This window comes from Arachis duranensis, chromosome 3 (assembly GCF_000817695.3).
Source record: "Arachis duranensis cultivar V14167 chromosome 3, aradu.V14167.gnm2.J7QH, whole genome shotgun sequence".
Taxonomy (NCBI): domain Eukaryota; kingdom Viridiplantae; phylum Streptophyta; class Magnoliopsida; order Fabales; family Fabaceae; genus Arachis; species Arachis duranensis.
In genome coordinates, this window is record NC_029774.3 from 106,613,975 (window position 1) to 106,628,136 (window position 14,162).

Genomic DNA, 14,162 nt, shown 5'->3' on the forward strand with positions numbered 1-14,162 from the left:
GCTTCAAGCCGACAATCTCCGTGGGATCGACCCTTACTCACGTAAGGTATTACTTGGACGACCCAGTGCACTTGCTGGTTAGTTGTGCGGGGTTGCAAAAGTGTGATTGCAATTTCGTGCACCACTACCCGAGAGTTAGGCCTACTTTGTGCCTACTTCGTGCCTAAGGCACAAACCTACCCATGCGTGCGCGTCCTTTGACGCATACGCATCCCCTCTCCTTCTTGCTACCCACGCGTACGCGTGGGGACGCTTACGCGTCAACCCCCTATCTCTACCCATCCACGTGTACGCGTAGAGCGCGCGCACGCGTCGATCCCCTGACGCAGCTGAAATCTAGGGCGCCCTGCTTTCCTGTGCGTGTCCTTTGGCGTGTATGCATCCCCTCTCTTTCCTGCTACCTCCGCGTACGCATGGAGGACGCTTATGCGTCATCTCCCTTCTCTACCCATCCACGTGAACACGTGGAGTGCGCGCAGGCGTCGATTCTCCGACGCAGCTAATACACAACGCGTGCCCTGTTCCATTTTACCTTCCCTTTAAACATTTTCCCCTCCCACTTCCTTCTTCCATTACTTCTTCTTCCTTCTTCCTTCTTCCATCACCTCCTCGCCCTTGTCTCCAGCGACCACTACCGCCTCCAGTGACTCCACACTTTCTCTTTCCTCTCCTTCCCTTCTACATCCTCTCATATTTCTCACCTACACTCCACCTTGATTTCTTCTTCTTTTTATTTAAAATTTTCTTTTCTTTTTACTAGTTGCATTTAGTTTCTCTTTTCTTTTCTTCTTAGTTGCATTCTTGATGCTTGATTCTTGCTTGTTGACTTTCTTTCCTTTCATATTTTTTTTTCATAGGTGTTGATCTTTGGATTTTATCTTATTTTGATGGGTCATTTTGATGCTTCTTGATTCCTCTATGACTATGTGGTGTTGTGTTATTGATTGGTATTCTATTTGGAATTTCCCCTATTTGTTCATGTGTTGAATGTTGCACACCAAGTGTTCAATGAAAGGCACCCACACCATTTTAGCTTAATTTTGACTTTGTGCTCTCAACTTGGTGCCTCATCTTCATACACTTGTCTTTCTTTTTGTGCATTGATCCTATTTTGCTTTATGTTCACTATTCTTATGCTCATTACCCATGACTTGCTTTATTATTATTGATGCTTGAGTCTTTCCTTCTCATGCCTTATTCACTCTTGCATCCCATGCTAAGTGTTATGCCCTTGATTTTATTATGGTATTGATCACATGTTGCAGCTGTCATGTCCTCAAGACACATTACTCCTTTTTGGGCACTACTTATCACTTGCATGTCATTTTTCATGTGTTGGTTATTTGGGTTTAACGTTTCTCCTTTTTCTCCCTTTTTAGGATGGCCATCAAGAAAGGCAAGGAGAAGGCGTCGAAGACACCGGCCACTAAAAGGGCACCCCAAAAATCAATCTCCAAGGTGCACCCTGCACTAGGAGCTAAACCCCTCTCAAAGAAGGCGAAGACAACTGTTCATCTTAATGAACAAGAGAAGAGCCATCCGGCAAGGGATTCCATAAGGTTCTCCAACCGCTTCTGTGAGCTCATGTTCCCCGCCATGGTTGAGAGGAGTTATCATCCCAAACACCTACTAGCCTCATCGGACCACATTGTTCATTATGTGATGCCCCGCATTGAGTAGCGAGGATGGGGGTTTCTCATGCGAAGGCCACAAGAGGCCAATCTCTCTTGGGTGGTAGAGTTTTACACCAACTACCACCTTCCTTCTCTTCAGTCCGTGTATGTGCGCCGAAAGCAAGTCCCGATGTCGGAAGAGGCTGTTCAGCAAGTGCTTAATGTTTTACCCATACCAGAGGAATTAGATGGTTACCAAAAGGCCTTGCACCAGCGTGATGACTTTGAGTTTGTTTTTTATTGGGACGCTATCCGCCAGGTTATTACCAGACCGGAGTCACTTTGGACCCGGGGAAGCCGAAGATCCCGGCCCAAGAGCATTAATGCACGTTATCTCACTGTAGAGGCTAGAGCATGGGCTCAGATCTTATCCCACTACGTGCTGCCTAGCACCCATAAGTCATCCATCATGACAGATATCGCCCTCCTTGTTTGGTGCCTACTCACGGAGAGGCCGGTCAACATCCCTCTCCTCATCCGACAAGCGATGGATCGAGTCCATGCCAAGGGTAATCTACCATTCCCTGCATTGGTATCTGATTTGGTTGCAGCTACTGGTGTTCCATGTGAGGCCACGAACATGAGAGCTAAAATTCCAACAGAGGGCGCTATCATCCCAAGCGGGAAATATTTTCAGCCTCCCGTGGACACCCTGAGCCTTGACATAGCCCTTCCTTCCACCATTCCCACCACTATATCCGCACCACCAAAGTCAACGCATCAATTGCTTGTAGAGCTCCATGAGAAGATAGATCGGTATGAGAGCCGTAACAAGCGCCGATTTGCTTACTACAAGAAGCTTTGGGGTCATGTCAACCCACCTACGAATGACCCGCACATTTCTACATCCGCTTCAGACCACAGTGAAGCGAGTACTCAGGACACGGATGATGGAGATGGTGACCTCAATTCCACCTTACGTATCACCCAAAGCACGGAGGACCGTGCAAACTTTTAAGTGTGGAGAGGTCGGTTACCGATTACCGTATTATTTAGCTCACTTACCCAAAAAGCCTACCTTTCATCAACCATTGTTAGCCGACTTTGAGCCTACGATTAACCCACTTTGATTCTTAATTTAGCACATTACAAGCCTTAAAACGAAAAATAATAAATGTTCCTTATTTGGATCTTTGATTAGCTTAGGCCAGTGAGAGTGTGCATCATTTGAGTGTCAGAAAACATGGGACATTGGTTGGGAAAGGGTGTGTGTGTGTTGTATTTTTGTAGAAAATATTGGGAATTGGGTACATACTCAATATATATCAAAAGAAAGAAAAAAATATAGAAAAAAAAAGAAAAGAAGAAAAGAAATAAAAAAGGGACAAAATGCCCCAAAGTGAAGCTCAATAATAATCAATGCATATGTGTTGTGATAAAAAGAAAAGAATGCATGAGTATGTGAAAGAGTAAAGAATGGATAGTTAGGCTTATCTTAGATTGTTATAGGTTGTTGTATAGGTTAGGTGGGAAACTTATATTAATCAAAGATTCAAATCTTGAGCTCACTTATCCATATATATAACCTTACCTTGACCCTAACCCCATTACAACCTAAGAAAAGACCTCATGATATGTGTACGCATACATTGAATAAGTGTTGATTGTTACATGAAAAATAAATCTTAGAAATCATGATTAGAGGAGGATTGAGTGAATCAACCCTAAACACTTGAGCGACTAGAGTGCAAACACTTCCGGTGAGGGTTTGATGCTCAACTCTTTATTTTCGGCTTTCACGAGCTTTCTTCATGTAAGTTACACACACTTCACTTTGATGATTGAATAGGTAGAGTCATGAATTATCTTTTGGTCACTTTAGCCCTAAGTGCTAATATGCATATTCTTGGGAGTTGATTCACCTTTGACTAAGTAGATAGATACATTTGCATTAGTTGCATGCATATAGGTAGATTGCATATCAATAAACTCCTTCTCCTATGCTCTTTGGTCTTTAATCTTTAGCATGAGGATATGCTTGGTTTAAGTGTGGGGAGATTTGATGCGTGATGAGCAGATAATTTATACGCTTTTTGTCATTATTTTTAGTAGGATCTAGCTACTTTTTAGTATATTTTACTAGTTTTTAAGAAAAATTCATATTTCTGGATTTTACTATGAGTTTGTGTGTTTTTCTGTGATTTTAGGTATTTTCTAGCTGAAATTAAGGGACCTGAGCAAAAATCTGATTCAGAGGCTGAAAAAGGACTGCTAATGCTATTGGATTCTGACCTCTCTGCACTCGAAATGGAATTTTTGGAGCTACAGAAACCCGATGGTGCGCTCTCAATTGCGTTGGAAAGTAGACATCCAGGGATTTCCAGCAATACACAATAGTCCATACTTTGCTCGAGTTTTGACGACGCAAACTGGCGTTCAAACGCCAACTTCCTGCCCTATTCTGGTGTTAAACGCCAAAACAGGTAACAAGCTAGAGTTAAACGCCCAAAACAGGCTGCAAAATGGCGTTTAACTCCAAGAGAAGTCTCTACACATGAAAGCTTCAATGCTCAGCCCAAGCACACACCAAGTGGGCCCGGAAGTGGATTTCTGCATCATTTACTTATCTCTGTAAACCCTAGTAATTAGTTACTAAATAGGACTTTTTCTCATAGTATTAGTCGTCTTGGTCATTCTGGTTCCCCCTCTGGGGCCGAAGCCAATGAACACAATCATCACTTATGTATTTTCAACGGTGGAGTTTCTACACCCCATAGATTAAAGTGTGGAGCTCTTGTGTTCCTCATGAATTAATGCAAAGTACTATTGTTTTTCTATTCAATTTAAGCTTATTATTATTCTAAGATATTCACTCCCACTTCAACCTGATGAATGTGATGATCCGTGACACTCATCATCATTCTCCCTTATAAATGCGTGCCAGACAACCACTTCCGTTCTACATTCTATAGCTTGAGCGTGTATCTCTTGGCCTCCTGGTTCACGACGCATGGTTGCCTCTCCTGACAATAGAGCTTCCATTCCGTGCAATCAAAGTCTTCGTGGTATAAGCTAGAATCAATTGGCAGCATTCTTGAGATCCAAAAAGTCTAAACTTTGCCTGTGGTATTCTGAGTAAGATCTAGGATGGGATGACTGTGACGAGCTTCAAACTCATGACTGTTGGGCGTAGTGACATATGCAAAAGGATCATTGGATCTTATTCCAACACAAGTGAGAACCGACAGATGATTAGCCCTACGTAACCCATAGCTAGACAGTTTTCACTGAGAGGACGGGAGGTAGCCATTGACAATGGTGATACCCGAACATACAGCTTGCCATAGAAATGAGTATGAAGAATTGGATGAAGATAGTAGGAAAGCAGAGATTCAGAAGGAATAATGGATCTCCATATGCTTATCTGAAATTCCCACCAATGAATTACATATGTATCTCTATCTTTATTTTATGTTTACTTATCTTTTAATTATCAAAACTTCATAACCATTTGAATCCGCCTGACTGAGACTTACAAGATGACCATAGCTTGCTTTAAGCCGACAATCTCCGTGGGATCGACCCTTACTCACGTAAGGTTTATTACTTGGACGACCTAGTGCACTTGCTGGTTAGTTGTGCAAAGTTGTGAAAAAGAGTTGAGATTACAATTGTGCGTACCAAGTTGTTGGCACCATTGATATCACAGTTTCGTGCACCAAGTATTTGGTGCCGTTGCCGGGGATTGTTCGAGTTTGGACAACTGATGGTTCATCTTGTTGCTCAAATTAGGTAATTTTCTTCTTGTTTCAACCTTTATTTTATTTTCAAAAAGTTTTCAAAAATCTTTCAAAATTTTTCTTCTTTTTCATTTTTCTAAAAATAATTTTTGAAAAATCCAAAAAATTTATAAAATCATAAAATCAAAAATATTTTGTGTTTATTGTTTGAGTCTAGAGTCAAGTTTTAAGTTTGGTGTCAATTGTATCTTTTTAATTTTCAAAAAAATTTTCGAAAAAATTCATGCATATGTTCTTCATGATCTTCAAGTTGTTCTTGGTAAGTCTTCTTGTTTGATCTTTACATTTTATTGTTTTGCGTCTTTTGTTGTTTTTCATATGCATTTTTGAATTCATAGTGTCTAAACATGAAAAATCTCTAAGTTTGGTGTCTTGCATGTTTTCTTTTCTTGAAAATTTTTCAAAAATAAGTTCTTGATGTTCATCATGATCTTCAAAGTATTCTTGGTATTCATCTTGACATTCATAGTGCTCTTGCATGTATCATTTGTTTTAATCCAAAATTTTCATGTTTTGAGTCATTTTTGTATTTTTCTCTCTCCTAATTAAAAATTCAAAAAATCAAAAAATATCTTTTCCTTATTTCACTCATAAATTTCGAAATCTTTGGATTGACTTAGTCAAAAATTTTTAAAATAAGTTATTTCTTGTTAGTCAAGTCAAGATTTCAATTTCAAAAATTTTATCTTTTCAAAAATCTTTTTCAAAACTTTTCAAAATCTTTTTCTTATCTTTATTTCATAATTTTCGAAATTATTACTAACAATTAATGTTTTGATTCAAAAATTTCAAGTTTGTTACTTTTTTGTTAAGAAAGGTTCAATCTTTAAATTCTAGAATCATATCTTTTAGTTTCTTGTTAGTCAAGTCATCAACTTCAATTTTCAAAATCAAATCTTTTTAAAATTTAATTTTCAAATTTTTTCAAATAAATTTCAATCATATCTTTTTCAAATCATATCTTTTTCAAATTTTAATTTCAAAATCTTTTGTAACTTCTCATCTTTTCATAATTGATTTTTAAATCTTTTTCAATTAACTACTTTTTGTTTGTTTTAGTATTTCTTATCTTTTTCAAAACCACATAACTAATTTTCTCTCTAATTTTCAAAAATCACCTTCCTCTTTTTCAAAAATCTTTTTATTTAACTAATTGTTTTAACTTCTAATTCCTTTTTCTTAATTTTTGAACTCTAACAAAATTTTAAAATAAAAACAAAAATATTTTCCTTTTCTTTTTAATTATTTTCGAAAACTCTCTCTCTCACATATCTTTCTATTTATTTATTTAATCACTAACACTCTTCTCTTCTTATAATTCGAACCCTCTCTCCCTCTCTGTGTTCGAATTCTTCATCTCTTCTCTCTACATCATTCTTCTATTCTTTTCTTCTTCTACTCACATAAAAGAATCTCTATACTGTGACATAGAGGATTCCTCTTCTTTTCTATCCTCTTCTTTTTCATATGAGCAAGAGCAAGGACAAGGACATTCTTGTTGAAGCAGATCCTGAACCTGAGAGGACTCTGAAAAAGAAGCTAAGAGAAGCTAAAGCATAACAATCTAGAGAAAACCTTACAGAGAAGATGCTTGGTGACTTTACTGCACCAAATTCCAACTTCTATGGAAGAAGCATCTCAATCCCTGCCATTGGAGCAAACAAATTTGAGCTAAAGCCTCAATTAGTTTCTCTGATGCAACAGAATTGCAAGTTTCATGGACTTCCATCAGAAGATCCTTTTAAGTTCTTAACTGAATTCTTGCAGATCTGTGATACTGTTAAGACCAATGGAGTTGATCCCGAGGTCTATAAGCTTATGCTTTTCCCTTTTGCTATAAGAGACAGAGCTAGAATATGGTTGGACTCTCAACCTAGAGATAGCTTGAACTCTTGGGATAAGCTGGTCACAGCTTTCTTATCCAAATTCTTTCCTCCTCAAAAGCTGAGCAAGCTTAGAATGGATGTTCAAACCTTCAGGCAGAAAGAAGGTGAATCCCTCTATGAAGCTTGGGAAAGATACAAGCAACTGACCAAAAAGTGTCCTTCTGACATACTTTCGGAATAGACCATCCTAGATATATTCTATGATGGTCTGTCTTAATTGTCTAAGATGTCATTGGACTATTCTGCAGGTGGATCTATTCACCTAAAGAAAATGCCTGTAGAAGCTTAGGAACTCATTGAAATGGTTGCAAATAACCAGTTCATGTACACCTCTGAAAGGAATCCTGTGAATAATGGGACGCCTCAGAGGAAGGGAGTTCTTGAAATTGATGCTTTGAATGCCATATTGGCTCAGAACAAAATGTTGACTCAGCAAGTCAATATGATTTCTCAAAGTCTGAATGGTTTGCAAAATGCATCCAACAGTACTAAAGAAGCATCTTCTGAAGAAGAAGCTTATGATCCTGAGAACCTTGCAATGGTAGAGGTGAATTACATGGGTGAAGCCTATGGAAACACCTATAATCCCTCATGAAGAAATCATCCAAATTTCTCATGGAAGGATCAACAAACGCCTCAACAAGGGTTTAATAATGGTGGAAGAAACAGGTTTAGCAATAGCAAGCCTTTTCCATCATCCTCTCAGCAACAGATAGAGAATTCTTAGCAGAGCCCCTCTAGCTTAGCAAACATAGTCTCTGATCTATCTAAGGCCACTCTAAGTTTCATGAATGAAACAAGGTCCTCCATTAGAATTTAGAGGCACAAGTAGGCTAGCTAAGTAAATGAGTCACTGAAACTCCTCCTAGTACTCTCCCAAGCAATACAGAAGAGAATCCAAAAAGAGAGTGCAAGGCCATAACCTTACTTGGTGTGGCTAAACCTAGAGAGGAGGAGGAGGACGTGAATCCCAGTGAGGAAGACCTCATGGGACGTCCTCTGGACAAAAAGGAGTTCCCGATTGAGGAACCTAAGGAATCTGAAGCTCATCTAGAGACCATAGAGATTCCATTGAACCTACTTCATCTATTCATGAGCTCTGATGACTATTCCTCCTCTGAAGAGGATGAAGATATTACTAAAGAGCAAGTTGCTAAGTACCTTAGAGCAATCAAGAAGCTGAATGCCAAGTTATTTGGTAATGAGACTTGGGTGGATGAACCCCCCTTGCTCACCAATGAACTGAATAACTTGATTAGGCAGACATTACCTCAAAAGAAAGAGGATCCCGAAAGGTTCTTAATACCTTGTACCATAGGCACCATGACCTTTGAGAAGGCTTTGTGTGACCTAGGGTCAGGCATAAACCTCATGCCACTCTCTGTAATGGAGAAACTGGGAATCTGTGAGGTTCAAGCTGCAAGAATCTCACTAGAGATGGCAGACAAATCAATGAAACAGGCTTATGGACTAGTAGAGGACGTGCTAGTAAAGGTTGAAGGCTTTTACATCCCTGCTGATTTCATAATCCTAGACACTGGGAAGGAGGAGGATGAATCCATCATCCTTGGCAGACCTTTCCTAGTCACAGCAAAATCTGTGATTGGTATTGACAGAGGAGAGTTGGTCCTTCAATTGAATGAGGACTACCTTGTATTCAAGACTCAAGGTTCTCCTTCTGTACATATGGAGAGGAAGCATGCAAAGCTTCTCTCAATACAGAGTCAAACAAAGCCCCCACATTTAAACTCTAAGTTTGGTGTTGGGAAGCCACAACCAAATTCTAAGTTTGGTGTTGAGAGGCCACAACCAAACTCTAAGTTTGGTATTGAGAGGCCCCAACCACTCTGATTATCTGTGAGGCTCCATGAGAGCCCACTGTCAAGCTATTGACATTAAAGAAGCGCTTATTGAGAGGCAACCCAATTTTTATTTATCTATGTTATTTCATGTTTACTTTAGGTTGATGATCATGTGGAGTCACAAAAATAACTGCAAAAATCAAAGCAAATTCAAAAACAACATTAAAAATAGCACCCTCTGAAAGATAAGCTTATTGGCATTTAAACGCCAGTAAGAGTAGCAGAATGGGTGTTAAACGCCCAGTCTGGCACCATTCTGGGCGTTTAACGCCAGAAATGGGCACCAACTTGGCGTTAAACGCCAGGAAATGTATAAAACCTGGCGTTTAACGCCAGAATCAAGTAGCATTCTGGCGTTAAACGCCAAAATTGCACTCTAAGGGAATTTTTGCACGCCTAAATGGAGCAGGGATGAGAAGTCCTTGACCCCTCAGGATCTGTGGACCCCACAGGATCTCCCACTCACACATCTCTATAACACTCTACCCAAAACACCACTCACCTATCAAATCCTATTCTCTTCCCTATATTCTCTTCACCAATCACCTCCATCTCTCTTCCCTAAATACTCCCATTCACCCCTTCATTTTCACACAGCACAACCACTCTCCTACCCCCTTGGCCGAACCTATCTCTCCCTCCATCTCCTCCATGTTCTTCTTCTTCCCTTCTTTCTTTCTTATTTTGCTCGAGGACAAGCAAACCTTTTAAGTTTGGTATGGTAAAAGCATTGCTTTTGTTTTTTCCATAACCATTTATGGCACCTAAGGCTGGAGAAACCTCTAGAAAGAGGAAAGGGAAGGCAAAAGATTCTACCTCCGAGTCATGGAAGATGGAGAGATTCATCTCAAAAGCCCATCACTAGAAAGAGGATGGATCAAACAAGAGAGCCCACTTATGGGCCTCAACAAGAGCATGAGGAATTCCCTCATCAAGAAATCCCTGAGATACCACAAGGGATACATTTTCCTCCACACAATTATTGGGAGCAACTAAGGATAGGAGCAACAAAAGCACTAAGGGTAGAGCACCAAGAGCACTCCATTATTCTCCATGAGATTAGAGAAGATCAAATATCCATGAGGGAAGAGCAACAAAGGCAAGGAAGAGACATTGAGGAGCTCAAGCAATCCATAAGATCTTCAAGAAGAAGAACTAGCCGCCATCACTAAAGTGGACCCGTTCTTTAATTTTCTTGTTCTTATTTTTCTGTTTTTCGATTTTATGCTTTATGTGCTATCTATGTTTGTGTCTTCACTACATGATCATTAGTGTCTAGTGTCTATATCTTAAAGCTATGAATAATTCCATGAATCCTTCACCTCTCTTAAATGAAAAATGTGCCTAATTACAAAAGAACAAGACGTACTTGGATTTCAAATTTTATCTTGAAATTAGTTTAATTATTTTGATGTGGTGGCAATACGTTTTATTTGTGATGAGCGGATAATTTATACGCTTTTTGGCATTATTTTTAGATAGTTTTTAGTAGGTTCTACCTACTTTTTAGTATATTTATATTAGTTTTTAATCAAAATTCACATTTCTGGACTTTACTATGAGTTTGTGTGTTTTTCTGTGATTTCAGGTATTTTCTAGCTGAAATTGAGGGACCTGAGCAAAAATCTGATTCAGAGGTTGAAAAAAGACTGCTGATGCTGTTGGATTCTGACCTCCCTGCACTCGAAATGGAATTTTTGTAGCTACAGAAACCCGAATGAAGTGCTCTCAATTGAGTTGAAAAGTAGACATCTAGGGCTTTCCAGCAATATTTAGTCCATACATTGCTCGAGTTTTGACGATGCAAACTGGCATTCAAACGCCAACTTCTTGCCCTATTCTGGCGTTAAACGCCAGAAACAGGTTACAAGCTAGAGTTAAATGCCCAAAACAGGCTGCAAACTGGCGTTTAACTCCAAGAGAAGTCTCTACACATGAAAGCTTCAATGCTCAGCCCAAGCACACACCAAGTGGGCCCGAAAGTGGATTTCTGCATCATTTACTTATCTCTGTAAACCCTAGTAAGTAGTTTAGTATAAATAGGAGTTTTTCTCATTGTATTAGTCGTCTTGGTCATTCTGGTTCCCCCTCTGGGGCCGAAGCCGATGAACACAATAATCACTTATGTATTTTCAATGGTGGAGATTCTACACCCCATAGATTAAGGTGTGGAGCTCTGCTGTTCCTCATGAATTAATGCAAAGTACTATTGTTTTTCTATTCAATTCAAGCTTATTCTTATTCTAAGATATTCACTCGCACTTCAACCTAATGAATGTGATGAACGCGTGCCTGACAACAACTTCCGTTTTACATGCTATAGCTTGAGCCTGTATCTCTTGGCCTCCTGGTTCACGACGCATGGTTGCCTCTCCTGACAACAGAGCTTCCATTCCATGCAATCAAAGTCTTCGTGGTATAAGCTAGAATCAATTGGCAGCATTCTTGAGATCCGAATAGTCTAAACCTTCTCTGTGGTATTTTGAGTAGGATCTGGGATAGAATGACTGTGACGAGCTTCAAACTCATGACTGTTGGGCGTAGTGACAGACGTAAAAGGATCATTGGATCTTATTCCAACACAAGTGAGAACGGACAGATGATTAGCCCTATGTAACCCGTAGCTAGACCATTTTCACTGAGAGGACGGGAGGTAGCCATTGACAACAGTGATACCCGAACATACAGCTTGCCATAGAAAGGAGTATGAAGGATTGGATGAAGACAATAGGAAAGCAGAGATTCAGAAGGAATAATGCATCTCCTTACGCTTATCTAAAATTCCCACCAATGAATTACATAAGTATCTCTATCTTTATTTTATATTTATTTATCTTTTAATTATCAAAACTTCATAACCATTTGAATCCGCCTGACTGAGACTTACAAGATGACCATAGCTTGCTTCAAGCCGACAATCTCCGTGGGATCGACCCTTACTCACGTAAGGTTTATTACTTGGACGACCTAGTGCACTTGCTGGTTAGTTGTGCGAAGTTGTGAAAAAGAGTTGAGATTACAATTGTGCGTACCAAGTTGTTGGCGCCATTGATATCACAGTTTCGTGCACCAATGCGCCACTATTTTGTGGAATATTTTGTACGTAATCTAGAAGGTTTCGTCAACTTCCTTTACACTTATCCACATAAAATGAATATTTTTGTGTTTCCTTCCCAATTTTGCTTAATGGTTGAAACACGCTTTCTAGTCTCTAAATAAGCTATATTTTAATCTCCTTTTATTACCATTCAATTCCGTGATCTGTTTGTTAAGTGATTTCAGAGTTTATAGGGGCAAGAATGGTTTAAAAGAGGGAAAGGAAGCATGCATAAGTGGAAGAAGCATAAAATTGGAGCTTTGGAGCACAAGCACCAATGCGCATGCGTAGATGACGCTCACGCATGGGAGCTCGGATCTGGAATTGGCGTGCAAAAGTCGACACTTCCGCCTAGCTGAGCAAAGTCATCACCGACGCGTACGCATGCTTGACGCGCACGCGTGGATCGCAAAAGCCCATCGACGCGTACGTGTAACTCGCGCACGTGACCTCTTTAATGAGAACGTGCCTGACAATTTCAGAGAAGCTCGTGGCAATTCTGAGTAGAATTATAGAGGAAAAAGATTAAAATAATCAAGGGTTGAAGAAGATTGGGACTTTTCACACATTTTACATATTTTGGGAGTTAGTTTTTGATAGTTACACTTTTAGAGAGAGAAACTCCAACTTCTCTCTAGGTTTTTGGCTTTCTCATCTCCAATTGCACTTGGATCCTTTGGTTAGATCTAAATTTGATTCAATTCTACATTATTCTAGTTGTAGATCTTCTTCTTCTACTCTCAATTTAGTGTTTTTGTTGTTCTAACATTGTGGATCTTGGATCTAGACTTTGTTACTTTGATTTCTATTAATGAATTGAGGAATTTCATGTTAATTGTTGATTGTTGTTAATTGTTTGCAATAGATAGCTTTAATTCAATTTCCTTTCTCAATTTTATGATGTCTTCCATTGTCGCTCACCAATTGTTTGAGAAAATGTCTACTTTAGCTATGGAGTAGAATTTCACTCTTGACATAGGGGTTGGATAATTGGAGACACTTGAATTGTCAAAGCTTTTGTTGATTGATAATTAGAAATTTCTAATTGACTTGAATGACACTAACTCTAGTCTTTCATTAGGATTTTACTAGGACTTGTGAACTCAAGTTAATTACCTCCACTTGACTTTCCTTCATAGTTAGAGGTTAACTAAGTGGAGCAATAACCAATTGATATCACAATTGATAGATATAATGATGATAGGAATTCCAATTCCCAACCCTAGCCAAGGCTTTTATATTGATTGATTGCTAATCACTCTTACTTGATTTTAAATTCTTCTATCCCTTAGTTCCATTGCTATTTGTTCATTACTTTTACGCAAGCTTGTTTACATTCTTCATACTCAACCTCAAACACCAAGAGATTCCTAGCCAATGATGTGCACCTTAGGACAACTCCTAGGGAGAACGACTCGGGACTAATACTCTCGGTTATTGAATTGGACCGTGGACACACACTTTCTATGTTTGATGTGTTATAGTTTGTTGGCTTAGACTATACTCAAGACAAACATATTTGATAAATTTCTAAATCGACAAAATATAGCTCATCACTAAGCCCCTATGATCCTCCTCTTTAGAGGAGCTGACCGTCAAGCTAGTGACAGTAAAGAAGCGCTTGTCGGGAGGCAACCCGATAATTTTGTATCCTTAGTTATATTTCGTAGTAGTTGTTTTCTTATTTATTTGATTTTTATTGAGTTTTATTGTTTTTTCTTCATTTTACGTGTGTTTCGATCATGCAGATATTTTATAATAGGAACCGAACACTTAGAATAATTTTTGCCCACCCTGGAGCAAGTTGACTCGGTCAGGTTGACGCCGAATTTGTAATTCCCAAGTTTGGCGCCGAATATTGCGTGCAAAAGAGAAATTAGTCTCTACCAAGTCCACGCTGAACT

General features: G+C 39.2%; 1 non-coding gene across 1 annotated transcript; it reads right to left on the reverse strand.

Annotated features, from left to right (window-relative positions):
• Window positions 1–7,363: 7,363 nt before the first annotated feature.
• LOC127745932 (small nucleolar RNA R71) lies at window positions 7,364–7,467 on the reverse strand. The gene has a single exon (XR_008007556.1). It is a non-coding gene; the product is annotated as a small nucleolar RNA R71 (small nucleolar RNA).
• Between the last annotated feature and the right edge of the window lie 6,695 nt (window positions 7,468–14,162).